Source organism: Protopterus annectens, chromosome 2.part0, assembly GCF_019279795.1.
Source record: "Protopterus annectens isolate FY-2018-M chromosome 2.part0, PAN1.0, whole genome shotgun sequence".
Taxonomy (NCBI): Eukaryota; Metazoa; Chordata; order Ceratodontiformes; family Protopteridae; genus Protopterus; species Protopterus annectens.
In genome coordinates, this window is record NC_056728.1 from 109,037,577 (window position 1) to 109,053,462 (window position 15,886).

Here is a 15,886-nt window from a genome sequence, read left to right on the forward strand (position 1 = left end):
CAGACTGACTGTGATCTCTGTGTGCTCTTAAGGGAAATTGCACTTTACTGTGTGTATTTGTTATCCTTTCCTCATATATGAGATGCCCTTTCTGGTCTTAGTGGTGAGGATTGAGGCTCCTTGATTGCTGGGCCAGGGCACAGGTGTCGCAAGGTCTAAAAAAGACAATACTCAGAATTTTTTATTTGAAAAATATAAAGATATATGGATGGGTAGAAGTGAAAAAAAAGAAAACAGAAACAAAATGTTTGGAAGAGAAGGAATATGTAAGTAAAATAAACACGTAGAATTTATATAAATGAAGTAGAGGTGGAAAGGAAAGAATTTTATAAAAAATAATGAAAGCAAATTATTATATTGATCTCTGGAAAAAATGGTGGATGAATACAAGAAAGTGATTAGAAAAAGGCAGGAAATATTTAAATCTATTTTTGAAGCAAGTGCTTTTCTGTGATGTTCATTATTGAGAAAACTGTCAGTGAAAAGTAACATGACAAATAAAATAGAACAAAGAATACATAATAGCTATAATACTGAAGATACATCACACCATTTTTTTGGGGGGATTGTAAGAAAAATGAATCTTTTGTTGACATTATTCAAAGATGTTTATGACTGCAAAGTATTTAAGAACATTGAAATGGGCATGGTGTTGTATGGGAAATATAAAGTTGGGAGTGAAAAAAAATTGAAAAATGGGATACAGTTTTATCCATTTCTTTTTGGTGTTTGTGGATGAGAAGATGTGAAGAACTGTATAACAAAATAAAAGATTCTGAGGAAGTAATATGTGACTAAGAAATTGTTATGGTGGAAAGGATGGGGGTGGTAAAATTGGTTTTACATGTATTTAGGAAGATAAGCATGTAAAGTGATTTATTTTCTGATATATAAAGTGCAAATATAATGGGTGTGTATATAATGAAAGAATTATGGAAAAATGCTTGTATAAGAAACTAACCCCTACTCTTTTTGATAGGTGCTATGAGATCTTTACTATCAACCTGAGCTGCTACCAACTCAAACAAATGAGACCTTCATTTAATGTCTCATCAAAAAGATGACCCACATAACATCTTCCCTTGCTCTGGAATGGACTTCCCTTCCATGTCAAGCAGTGAAATTCCCTTTCTGCCTTCAACTGTAGGTAAACAGTTGGATGGGTACCCTAATATACACTCTAGGAATTACAGGCATTGCCCTCCTTGAAAGAGCTGATGGAGCCTTAGGGTGGTTATTGGTAGGGGACACATGGCTTCTGGTCTGATAGCATTGTATGGCCTATGATTCCTGTGGTAGGACATATAATTCTAGCTATATATGACTAGTGTGATCAGCATGATTATGCAGGCCTGCCACAGTAGAACTCATACCTGTAAATTAGGTAGGAGAGGAAGTTCTGATACATAGACACAGACACACACATGTATGTAATTAATCACAGGTTACTTGCTGGGATATTGAATGTGACTGTAGCAACAATGTGAGGTTTATTTAATTTAATCTATTGTTAACTATAAACAAGGTTAAAAACAAAATAACATAGTAGGAGGATAGACAATTGTCTGCTTTTTGCAATTATTTTTCTTTTCTTGCAATTAATTCTTGAGTATCTTCTCTAAGGAGCAAGATATCATAGGAATCAGCAGTGAATGATTATGCCTTTTGTGTATGTCTGGAGGTCCTATTAACACTGTCCACTACTAAATGTTGGCTCAGACAGTGATAGCTGCAGCTTTACAACTATTTCTTGTTAACTCTGTTTACAGTCTTCTAACTAGATGTCAACCTAATTCACAAGGTATAATGTTTACAGTATTTTGATTGTTACCTTTTGATGGAATTGTATACATCTTGAATAAAACTTAACTATTCTAATTGAATTACTGTATTTTCACAATGGAGAGGGCAGACAGATTTTGTGATAGTGGTCTATCTGAGGAGAGTACTTACATCAATGTACTGTATGTAAAATGTTTGATAACAATCAATATGCTGAATAGTTTTCTTATACTGCTTGTAGTAAATACTAGTACCTAATTAAATGGTACATGTTTACCTAGATTCAAAGAACTGTTTCATCTATTTGCCTCCAATTTGATTTTGATTTTACTATTATCAAATTTGATTTCAACATGTGCTCTTGTGCAAAGAATGTTTTAAAGGACCACAATAATAATTCACCTTTTCAAAAGGAATACAATAAAGTAGATAACAGCTCCAAGAAAACAGAATGTATTGGCAATCAAGCAGAAATTCAGAATATTGATATCATCAGTCTTGAAATTATTTGAGTGATATTTCATTAGTGTGTATTCAAACATAAATATATATAGTTACATTGGCAAACAAGGAAAGTACGTGTTAATGACCAATAAAGCTGTTCATGAGAACACGTCCCTTACCCTATTCCAGTTAATGTGATCATGTGACTAGCTCCCCTAAGTCAATGATACCATGTGGCAAAAATCAGAAGCTAAAGATTTTTCAAAACAACAACCAGCTATGTTAAGGTCCAAAAGACTGATGACCAGCAATCAATAAACTAAAAAGCTGAACTCAATCCCACTGAGTCAATAGTCAGGAGTCAGTTCACAAGTATCTACAACATGATTCAGTAGGCAAAAAAACAATCAAAATCCACACTGGGGTCAAGAGAAAGGCAAAGGGAGTCAGCTGCAGCACTGACAATGCCAATCTACAATTCTGAGATCTAAGACTTTAGAACCCACACACTCCTAGTTATTTAACAAAGCTTTCTTTTTTTTCCCACATATAGTACCGTACCATCTTGCTAGATACCTTCCTAGAACTCAATTTTTGTAAACCTGATTTAGATATTTTTTAAAGTATATCTGTTGTACATGATTGTATATTTAATATGTACTTAAGGAAATATGTTATATTTTGTCCTGCACTCACTCCTACCCTAGCTATATTTATTGAAGTTAGGAAAACTGACCTTAGGTTGAATTTTAGTTAGAAATCACCATTTAAATACTACAATATGTATAATGAAGAGAAAAAAAGAGTTTGGTGAAATTAAGGGAATCATGTAACCTTCATTTTGTGAAGTTAGATAAAGGTAATGATATAATATTGATTCATGTGACCAAATATATTGTAAAGATGGACTTATTATTATCAGATGTCTCTAATTACTGAACTGTTAGTTTGAGTTTTTTCAATAACAGTTTCAGGTTAGCAGAAGACATTTTACTGGCCATATTAAATCAAAGTTGACCAAATTAACTAGAACCAAATTTACTTCTTCTGCAACCACTAGTACAGAGTGTCAGGAGTATTGTGTAACAGAAGAATAACAAGGAAGTTTAAAATTAGGTGCACAAAACAGTGTCGTGACCACTACTTCAGTGCGGCACAGAAACGTGGGCAGTGAAGGCAGAGCAGCTGAGGAAGCTAGAGGTGATGGAGATGACGTGCCTGAGATGGGTGGTAAGAAGGACACTGTGGAGCAGACAAAAGAATGATACCATTAGATCAAAATACAAAGTAGCTCCAGTTACAGAGAAGGTAAAAAACAATAGGCTGTAAAACACAGAGATACTAAGTTTTCCCCAGTTTTATATGTTGGACTGTGACTTAAGGATTCTCATTCTAAACAGATTGCATTTAAAAACAGTTTTGCTGTCCCATGTCTCTTGACAACTTGACAGTAAAAAAAAAAAATAATATATATTATTACAAAATTGCAATTTGTTTTAGAAAATAGGGACTTGGTACAAGCTGTTGGGGAACGAACTAGCTTTAATAATATAAAAAAGAATATTAAGCAAATTCTGAAAACTCTGACACATGCAACAATTCCCCCACAGATATTACTAATAAATCACAAACATGTCAGTTGGGGATTTGTAAATGGTGAAAATACATTGAAAATGGACAAATGCTGAATTTAATTCATACCTTCAGAATGTTTGGGGCAAGGAAACAATACATATATAATACCTCATTTCTTGTCTGTTTGGCAGGTTGTGTCATCTATGACAGCTTCCACATGCGTAAATCCATGTGGAAGCATGCATTTATGCAGAAAAAAGGAACAATGCTTTATGCTATGCATGTTTAATTTCTCAAAGTGTTTTGGGTTTCTAATACCATGATGGGAATAGACCCCCAAATTCCCAAGTCAAACTATGATTAAAGTTCATAAAATCAGCATTATTGCAATCTTTGATGTTAGCCAAAAGTGCTCTTCACAGCATTCGCATTGTGCTGAGAACAGACTCCTTCTGCAATTCATACAGAGTTATGTGCATCAGTAGCATATCTAAATGACTGTATTGTTTTTTTTTTTTTTTTTTTATGAGACCCATTCCTCCTCCTACTATTGGAACTGTCTGGGTGCTCTTCTTCCACAACACCCTCATTTCTGCCTGTAAAGCCTGGTATTTTATAACTTTATGTCCCTCTGTACAAAAGACATTGTAATAACTAGGTGTAGCAATTTCAATGATCAGTGCTACTTTTGTCTTCTTTTCATGGACTACTGTATCTGGATTTGTCGGATCTATTTTTTGAACCTCTGGTAATGAGTGATCCCATGTGATATACACTTCATCATTCTCTCTAAGGCTTTGCGGCTCAGGATTCCAGTGCTTATCAGCTACTTCAGTATTCTAATGTAATCCCCAGTGCAACAGTCTTGCCACATTATTATGCCTTCCATCATATAAGCCTACTGCCATTAGTGTATCACAGCCAGCAACAAGATGTGTGACTGTTTCTAGTTCTGTTTTACTGCTGCATCTGTCTGTTTCTCCCACATGCAAAATTGGCTTTCTAAATCAGCATCTATGTAGTCCAATATGCTGGGCCACCAATATTAACCTGTCATCTTTTGGTTTAAATTCACCTCTCTTTAACCATTCCTGCATCAGATCCTGATTGATATCAGGCTATTCATGTCAATGTCAGTACTTGCAACTATATTTATGCCTTTTCCCCATTTTTTGACTTGTCATCTGATCCTTCTCTTTATATTCTTTCTTTTGTTTTTGGCACATTCAGTTGCTGCCTGATTTTTGTCTTCTTCTGATTGGGTTTCCATTCCTACTTGACACCAAAATAGTTCTGCTTAATTAAGCAGGGAAGTCATCTTAGACTTGTTCTTTTCATGTTTCAAAACTCTCACTATGGATCTGATAAGTTGTACGATTGCAGATCTATACATACAATCAATTTTGAGGAGGACCACACCTCCTTCAGAGGAAAATATAATATTGGTATACACTGATTTTTATAAATCATTTATTAAGTGTGAAGCATTTTTCTTTCTCTCCATTTGATCCAACATCTTTTGGGACTAGTCAGTCACCCCAAAACTGTAAGTCAGAACAGGAAGAACAAATTCTTTTTAGCTTGGACTTTGTCCCTAGATGTCAGGGCTGTTTTCAGTATTCATTTTAGTCTTCTAAAACATTCTTTACTAAGTTTTATTCACGTGTTCTTGTTTTATTGTCAATCTTTTAGACACTCCCTCCTGCTTAAGCTCCTTTATATTACATTCCTAGACTGATATTGTCTTTGTGCTGCAGCTTTCCTGTTTTAAATGTTAATTTTGCACATTTATCAAGGCCAACTGACATTCATATACCATCTGAAAAAGTTGTGACCACTTCTAGTTGTGCTTTCAGATCCTCATCTGATAAACTATACAATTTAAATCATCCACAAAAGCAAGATGAGAAATCTTTACACAGCATTGTTTTCTTGAAGCCAAACTGTAACTATAACCTAATATGTTAAGTAGACAGCTTAATGGATTAAGGGCAAGACAAAAGAGCAGCGGTGACAAAGAGTCACCATGAAATATCCCCCTTTGAATTTTTATCCCTGGGATAATAATTTGTGCTTTATCATGGCATAAATGCAAAGTGGTTTGCTACTGTTTCATGGTCACTGTAATGTAATTGAGCAATGTAGGGTGTATCTTTTTTGTAATCTATCCATGCCATACTTAAGATTCTTCTCCTTTTTGCAATTCTTCATTATGACTTCATTTAACAACAAATGATCCTTTGTTCCATTTTGCTCTATTTCCATGATTGAATTTCCTTCTAAATTACTATAAACTCTGTCAGCATCATTTCCAGTATGTACTTTATACATTGTCGGAAAACAAGTTATTTGTCTATAGTTTTCTGAATAGCTTGCAGGTTCACTCTTGTGGCTATTTCCTCTTCTACAAACTTCTAACAGTGACACGTCTTGTCTTAATTGCTTTAGTTTTCTCTGTTCGATACTTCCATGACGGCATTTGATTTCTTCCCTTCCTTTCCCTTATTGACCTGTATTTTTGTGGTAAGGCTTTATCTGTTATTAATTTAGCTGCAGAGTAATATATCCTATTTACTTCTGTTATTTCACATGAATTCCTGTTAGTAGTTTTGATTACTTGTTCATTTGTTTTATCAGACTTCTAACATTTTGAGTGCTATTGACTTTCTGTAATCGATTTCTTTCATCAATCTTAATATGTCTGTCCATCTCTATTAAATTAAGCAACTCTTCCCTTAGATCATTTTCTTCTAAACTGGGGGCACATTCTTTGTTCTCCTCCTCCTGCAGGCCTTAAGCAGTCAGTACCAGAGTATTTTCCTGTGACATAATCTCTTCAGCTGCACCTTGCAACATCCATTGTTCTTTCATATGGGAATTCATTGGCCTATTAGTCCACAACATTGACTGCATCCGAGTTTACACAGTTTCCTGTTCCTTCCCTTGTGCAACTCCAACTGACCTTTTTTACTGGCTTACTGAAGGCTACAGAGTATCTTCATGTGTTAACTGATCAGATGCTTCCTGTTTCACCAGTTTATCCTTAATTTGAGGACTAGCTGTTCTATCATGCTGTGATGTTACCAGAGATGGATTTTCTACACTAAATCCTTCACTCTGCAGGTAATCCATAACTTCAGTTTCCATTTCTTTAACTTTTCCATTACTAATCCTCTTTTTTACTTTCTCCCATTGTTTTCTTATTCTTTGTATTATAAAACTTTCCATATATGGATGCCTTTGCCTGGATTTCTCATTCAAATATCTTTGGTGCTGCTTTTTTGTATTGATTAGTTCTGCTTTCTCCTTTGAATAAATATTGCACCATATTAAATCACTTTTTTCTTTCCCGTGTACATATTTTTTCTTCAGATGTCTGCTGTTCCACCTGTTTCTTCTTACTTTGGGGTCTCATTGTTCCATCATGCTGTGACATAACCTGTGGTAGACTTTCTACACTAAATCCTTCATTACGCAGGTATTCCATAACTTCAACATTGATTTAACCTCTACTTTACTAACCCTCTGTCCTATCTTGCCCCTTTATGATTTTATTTTTTTATATCTTGAAAATTTCCATGTCTGGGTGCCTTTGCCTGTATTTTTCTTCATATATCTTTGGACCTGCTTTTTTGTATTGATTTGTTCCTCCTTTTTATAAAAATTGCACCATATCAGATCTTTCTTTCTTTCCCATGTCTATGTTTCTTTTTTTACACTCTTCAAAAATCTCTAGGTTTTGTTTATATTTTTGCACTTCCTCAATCACTTTTTTTCCATATGACCTAAAGGTTCTTGATCTATATAATGTTTTTCATGAATCTGTTGTATTAATGAACACAAATTTGCATTTGAAGCGTTTGATAGTTTTTCTTGTGCAAGTAATTTTCTTTCCTCTAATTTCTCTCTTAATCTTTTTGAATATCTGCTATCCAACAATTCTGGGCTTCTTTCATAATGGTCAGTAAGGATTGCCCTTATTTTAATAAGTTTTGTTTTTGTCATTAATTTTGTTGATTTTAGCCTACTGGAGGAGATTATTATAATACCTTACAAATAAAACAACTTCATTGGCAATTGCTTTTGGCAGCAGATAAATATCTAGGGTTCAACAAAGTTATTAATATTAATATTAAATGCTATTTGGAACTGCTGGCAGAACACTGATCTGAACTTTTAACATTTCTATAAATTTTTACATTTTTAGATATTTTGGCATTCCATATTTTTACTAATCATTATGTGATTTTTTATTAAGAGTCATGTAATTCATGTTTAGGGGGCATTTGACTTTAATAATTCATATGTTGGTTTATGCTATGTGGTTTTGATCTGATAACGTTCTTGATATAAGTCAAATGAAAGTTATCAGCTGTAAATTATGTCTTCCGCAGTATATATATATATGTGTGTGTGTGTGTGTGTGTGTGTGTGTGTGTGTGTGTGTGTGTGTGTGTGTGTGTGTGTGTGTGTGTACATATATGTAGATATTTAGATATACAGATATCTACTGTATATAACTAAAGAGAGGTTTATATTATAGATTCATAGGTAAGTATTCGGCTAGTTGCCCTTGTGGGCCATTTTAAGCCTATCCAGTTTCTTTTCTGTGGTCATAATAACCTATCCCATTTGATTATACATTGACCTTACCCATCCATGGTAGATAATTATACATTGCCCCTAATGAAACTAATGGGATCATACCATAAATAATATGAGGGAGACACCCACATGCATAGGATAAACCATTTAAGAGTGGAATATGTCCATTAGTAGTACAGGGAGCAGTCCTAGGGTAAATTTTCTGTTTCTCATCCATAGATCTAATTTGTGCTTAAATATGGACAGGGATGAACTTTGTTTTATTTGGATGGTGAGTCAGTTCCATTACAGCAGTATCCTCTGCAAGATATAGCTGTCCCTCCAAACTGTTCTGTTGATGTTGCAGAAGAGGTTTAGATCCTTAGCCCGAGTACTTCTGATGCCATTTGACTTGCTGATGTGCAGTAAATTCATCAGTAATGGATCAGGGAATACCTTGTATGCCAGACACAGGTCACCTCTTAGCAGTCTGTAGGATACCAAGTATAGTGACATGGCTTTGAGTCGGTCCATGTAGGACATGTTTAGGCCTTGTATCCTTTTATTAAGGTATTGCTGTGGATATTTCAGTTGTTGCATATGTCTGGACAGATACATGCCAAAGGAGGCATTATATTATTTCTTACAACAATGATCATATGTTGGTCAAAAGGTAGACCACTGTCCACATAAGTTCCCAAATCCCAAACAACTGGGTCAGCTCTTATAGGTGTACTGTCAATTTGGTAGTTTTCTGGGGTAAATGACTTTGAAAAGGATACAGCAATGCATTTTTTGGCATTTAGTTTCAGTCCATGATACTGGCACCAGTTATTTAGTTGGGACAAACCTTGCTGCAGGATGGATAATTTATTTGGGGGATCAATGACTGCTCCTTGCTTGCAGTCATCTGCAAACTTTGTCAACCATAGCCATTTAGTATTGGCTTTTACCTCAGAAAAGTTGATGCCAAACAGGATAGGTCCCAGCACAGAACCCTTGGGAGACTCCACTGACTGGTCTGTTTGTGGAGATAACTTCCCCTATTTTGATTATCTGCATCCTGTGAGCCAGTTGGCAATCCAGTGAGTAACACAGGGGTTCATTTGTAGTTTATTTAGCTTTTATACTATGCCTGAATGAGGAACTGTGTCAAAAGTGTGGCCAAGTAAATGTATGCATTGTGTCCCATTTTTCCTTCATACATTGCTTTTATGACCTTTTAAAAAAAAAATCACCACATTGAGTAAACATGACCTGCCTTTGATGAATCCAAGCTAATACAGGTCCATTATTTGGATGGTCCCTAAATTTTGATTGATTAATTCCATTATAGGTCTTTCTATGGCTTTGCATATGTGGCTGGTCAGACTTATGGTATAATAGCCTGAGTCTGTGGAAGGTTTCACATTATGCAAGGGAATGACTGTATTTGTTCTCCATTCATTTGGTACAAAACCTGTATGAAGGCCGAGATTGAACAGTGTTGTTAGGGGTGTGGCTAAATTCTGCTTCATGCTATTTAAGTTGCATCCAGGGATATTGTCAGGACCTATCGATGCAGTACTTTTAGCTTTTGATAGCACTTTTAGAACTTGGTCCTGTATGACAGCTGGAAGTGAGCCAGTTTGAAATATATCATGAGATACAGACAAAGAGGAGAGAGGGGTAAAATTAGGGCTAAATTTATCAGCCAGTAGGGTCACTCTATCTTCACCTGTATTGTACCCTTCATGGTTTCAATGCTAAATATTTGTGTATAGTATCTATGACAATTTCATACAAATAGTCCTTCAACTTTAGAATACAATATTCCATAACAATGATTGCATACCCATTGTCAAGTCAAATGAGGTAAGCTTCTGGAGACTCTTGTGGATATAAGCTCATGAAAGAGTGCGCATATCTTCGAGCTGCAGTCACAGCTGTGCAGAAGCTTGTATCTGTGCAAGGTTCGGAATAGCAGGCACATTTTACCCAACAGTTGGGAGATTTTAGGACCATACAAAACATCTACTTATCTCTATAAGTTGGCACCCAGAATCCCAAAGTGTAATCTCTCTCTCTCTCTCTCTTCTCTGTCTTTGTCTCTCTGTCTCTCTGTCTCTCTCTCTCTCTCTCTCTCTGCCAGTTTTCTAGAGTGTCAAGGGTCAGGAGTGGCTAAATTGGAATAATGATCAATAAAATAAATAAATAAAATAAATAAAAAATTATATGGTGTACAACACAACTAAGCCATTATATCCACACAGCCTTATCAGATGTATATTGCAGCATATACACCACAATCACTTGTTTAAAATGCCAGTCACTGTAATATCCTGCACATATGTGTAAGTTATCTCTTTCCTGCACATCCCTTTGAAAATGTTTGGTGTGGCACACTGATGTGCCAGATTTGGGCATTATGGACACTCCCAAGTTGCTTGCAGAGCACATTAATGATAGTGTCCTTAGTACTGAAACTTTGCACTGGGAATTCCGGACAAAGCAAAAAATAATGGGGGAGCAAAGGCCCAAAATTCAGGTCAGTTATTAAATATTACACCATTTCACAAAAAAAGTTAGTAAAACAACAGAAGTATGATATTCTAATGTCTGGTGTGATTGACTGACTCTATCCTTCACTGATTTTCCATAAAATCAGAAAGTTTACAATGGACAGGGCAAAAACACAAGGCAAAATCCAAGATGATCTGTAAAATCTGGGATAGCTGAAAGCCATGATAACAGCTAACAAACCCCTCTCTAGTCATACTTGTTACTTCCTAAGACCTTACTTGAGCACGGGTGAGATGATAGTCTTCTGCAGTGAGCACAGCTGGCAGGTGGGACACCACGTGGAATGCTTGCATGGTGCTTCTTTAGTCTTTGGGTTTATAGGGGAATGAGAGATCTTTTCCTGGTGTCAAAGCACTACATCCAGTATCACTTAGGCTGAAGACTGGGGTATGCCTAACATATCACTTGGGGGATACTAGCAGGTACCTGAGGTTGTAGGAGCTTTTTACCGATCAACACAGCATGGCTTTTACAGTTCAAAATTGCTGACATTAGTATGACGTGGATGGCACCAGCATGTACTGCATTCCTACAGGTCGTGGCTGCCAGTCCAGTTGTAATGCACATAACAGTATTGTACAGCAGCATCCTGCAGTTTTTATATGTCAGAGTGTTGCATGCATCACATTCTGTGTCATAGCATTTTTGTGACATCAATGAATCTTGTGCACTCTGACTGCGCTGCACATGCCTTACGTGACTCATCATTTGCAGTCCTCCATCCATCAAAAGTTTTACTGTGAAACAATGGATTTTCTTTGTGTTTCTCCAGTTCTTGAATTCTGCCTTGTGAAGTCGTTTTGTGATTATAAACAGCACTGTGCCTCCTTATGGTAAATGCAGAATGCTCTTTGTGATTCCGTGGGTTTCTTCCGGGTGTTGTTTCCTCCCACATCCCAAAGACATGCAGTAAGTGGATTGGACACTCTAAATTGGCCCTAGGTGTGAGTGTGTGCATGTGTGTGTGCCTTCTGTGGAAGGTTGGGCGCTGGGCTGGCAACTCGATACCATAAAACTCCACTGCCAATCATGAGCGAACAGATGATCCGCTTTGGTGACCCCTAACCAGGAAAAGCCAAAAGAAGAAGAAGACAGTAGTACCCTATTCATATTCATCAATTCCTGGCCCTCTTGTTTTAACCCAGCCTTCATAGTAATTATTGATCGTTGTTGTAGCAACTGTTATATGGCACTAACAAACATTTTCATTAGTTTTTCAGCAGTCTACAAGAATTAGAGTAAAATGTGAAGAAATATGTGGTATCACAGTTTAAGATGCCAAATAACCATTCTGAGCTAAATTTAGTTGAAGAGCTTGAACATGATCTGTTTAGCAGACAGGCAGAAACAGGAAACTGCAATCATTAAAAAAGGCTGCATGTTTGTATTTCAGATGAACATACTAACACCATTAGATACAAATGAGGAAATTGATAGGTCATTACATTCCAGTAAAACTGTTCATTTCCTGTTATAAATACTGAACTATCAAAGCTAAAGTTGGACTTCTGCAAATAATTTAGTGTTAGGTGAATTTTATCAAGGAATGTTTAATCAGTAATGTGATCCAGCATTCTTTTGTTTAGTTAGATACTGGCCAAAAATGTTATTTTGCACAGCTGGTTATCAAAAAAATTGTCTGGCTCCTACAAGACTTCATTTCACATTTAAATTAATTCTATAAATCACTTTCAGAATGTATAACTGGTTGATTAATGGTGTTTAGTCTCCATGAAGCAACATAGTAGCTGAATTAATAGAAGCAGATTTCTGTCTACTGCAATAAAATGCTATGCATTTTAACATGACGTGTTTTATATGCTATAATTATAATGAATGATTGCTAATTATATTTATTTTTAAAATATTATTGGCTGATACCAGACCTCCTACTCTCAGAGATGCATTCAGTGATAGAAATTTAGTTGTGTGGCAAGGCATGCTTGAAAAAGAAAACATACCAGGCGAACATGTGCTGTTGGTTAATATAGCCAGTCCTGTAGTTCAGATGTCAGCATGACCGAATAACATAGACTGTAATGGTTTCCTATCACAACGTCAAGAACTACAAACTGGTCTCAAATACTATAAATTTAAACTCTAATTCAAAAATAACTTACTCAAAACCTTATTGTTAAAAAAAAAAATTAAAGAATTTAAATTAAAGAATTTTTCGGGGGGGGGGGGCTTTTCCTTTTTGGTCCTTATCCACTGTAGGAGGCAGTGCCCCCCTTACACATCTGCTAACAACATGAAATAATTAAAGGGTCCATGTGTCTTGGAGAAGGAGGAATATTCAATGTTACTGTAACCTTATAGTGACAATTTATTTACCCACTATGGCTTTTAGAACATTTTGCCATCCATTGCTAAGTGATTTAATGTTGATATATGGAATAATTTCTGCCTATTATCTTACCTGATGACAGCATTCTGTGGCATAAACATGAAATTTGTGGTCCCAAAATGTAGGAGAAAACAGAAAAATGACAGGCAATATTATTTTTCCTGGGGATAAAGCTGGATTTGGCTGAAATGGTCTTCAGGTGTTATAAATGCGCACAGACATAAACACACACACACACACACACACACACACACATATGTATACAAACAAACATATGTCATCAAATATACATATACATATTATATATCTATAGATATACATATAAATTAATGATTATATGTGCTTTCATTGACATCCACTACATTGAATCATACTGCATCAGTTCACAAAGTTTATTTATTTATTTATTTATTGTCATTTGTTAACCGGGTTTGTCCAACTGGGCTTGTGGCCCATTTTCAGTGGAGACCCGAGGAGAAAAGCTCCAGTAATACATTTTAAAACAAATACAATTTTAAACAATATTGATATAATAGCAGTTATAGCAAAACGATTCACATATGTTGGGATACATGCATAAAGTTAAAGTTGCATTAAAAAGAAGCTAAGTAACAATTTTACATTGATATAGTTCAATAGGTCAACAATTAACATTTTTTGTTTGTATAAAATTGTGCAAATGCATAGTAGACACATTGGAGAGAGAGGTGTAATGAGGTACTAAGTATGGTCCTTTTGAGGGTACATAAAGGGAAGGAAGACTAGGTAGGGTCATGGCAAGGGCAGGTTCTGGAATTAAGAAAATAAGCTTTTAGTTCATTTTTAAAGTGTGAGGTGTGGGAGATTGAACGTAAGTCAAGGGGAAGTTTGTTCCAAGCATGGGCAAGGGAGTGTTTGTAGAGTAGTTTGCCTACTGACCTTTTTGGGTGGTAGATATCAAGTAATTGTTGGTTAGAAGTATGGAGAGTCCAGGATGGGATGTAGATGGAGACTAAGGAAGATAGAGATGGACAGGAGGAGGGTTTATAAAGAATAGAGTGTAGCATATGAAATTGATAAGATAGCAGAAACTGGGGAAGTTCAAGCCATTGAAGAGTGTTTAAAGAAATGCAGTGGTGTGAGTTGTATGATGAGTTAGTAATGAATTTGGCTATTTTATGGTAAGTCTGTTGCAGTTTGTTTAGAGTGGAGGCCTGGATATTGGTAAGAACTGGGGTGGAGTATAAGAGGGAGGGGAGGAGGAGTGCCTGGTCCAGGGTAAGTCTAGATTCAGGGGTTAGGAATTTTTTGTTCTGATATAGCAGACCTAGTTGCTGTTTTGTTTTTTTTTTATACATTGGAGTATGTGTAGGTTGAACTTGAGTTCATCATCGATAATGACCCCTAGGAGTTTTGTGTGGGTGTCAGGTTGGATATTTGTATTGTTAGAAGATGTAATAAAAAAGGAGGTTTTGTGATGAGAAAGAGAACGGAGAAGGAAAAGTAGGAGTTTGGTCTTTTTGGGATTTAGGATCAATAGGTTGTGAGAGAGCCATTGTTCAGTGGATAGTAGGGCCTGTTGGGTCAGGGAGTGTAGTTCAGGAATGTTATTTGAGATGGATATAAGTGTGGAGTCATCGGCATACTGAATAAGGGAGGATTCTTTGCATGAGGTGTAAAGATCATTGGTAAAGATGTTAAACAAAAGGGGTCCCAAGATGGAGCCTTGAGGAACACCAGTGGAGATGGGAAGGAAAGGTGAGGAGGATGAGAGCCATTTGACAGATTGTTCCCTGCCAGATAGGTAACTATTAAACCAGGCAAGTGCGGAGGGGGATAGGTGGAGATTTGCGAGCATGGATAGTAGTAGAGGATGAGAGACAGTATCGAAGGCTTTTGAGAGATCTCGAAAGAGACGGGAAATGAGTTTATTGTTGTCTAGGGCCTTTGCAATGATATGAGTGAAGGAGAGGAGGGCAGTGGTGGTGCTATGGTGAGGACGAAATCCCTGTTGGGTAGGGGTAAGTAAGTGGTGTGTGAGGAGGTGATTGAGAAGCTGTGAGCGAATACATTTTTCTAATATCTTGGAGAGGGGGGACAGAATGGCAATGGGTCGGTAGTTTGAGGGGTCAGTGGAGTTTCCACCTTTATGAAGAGGGGTAGTGAAGAAAGATTTCCAAAGGGTGGGGACAGTTGATTCCAGAATAGATTGATTAATTAGTATAGATACAGGATAGGCAATTGAGTCAGCAGCAAGTTTGAGGAATGTAGGAGATAGATTGTCAGTGGAAAGAGAGCAAAGTTTTAGCTTGAGTAGTAGAGATTTGATGTAAGTAATGGGAACTGGCTCAAAAGAAAACAAAGTTGTGTTAGTGGGACTTGGAGAGGTGGGTGTCGAAGTAGAGTTTGACTTAGAGGTTACCAGATTTTGGATGGAAGAGATAAAGTGTTTATTCAGGAGGGTAGCTGTTTCCTGGGAGGAAGAGTTAGGGTATGGGGAGGGATTAGAGGGCTTTCCAGGATAGAGGATGTTGTTTTGAGATGACCAAAATTTTTGAGGATTGGATTTGTTGTTAAGCTGAGCAGAGCTATAGTATAACTTTTTGTCAGTTG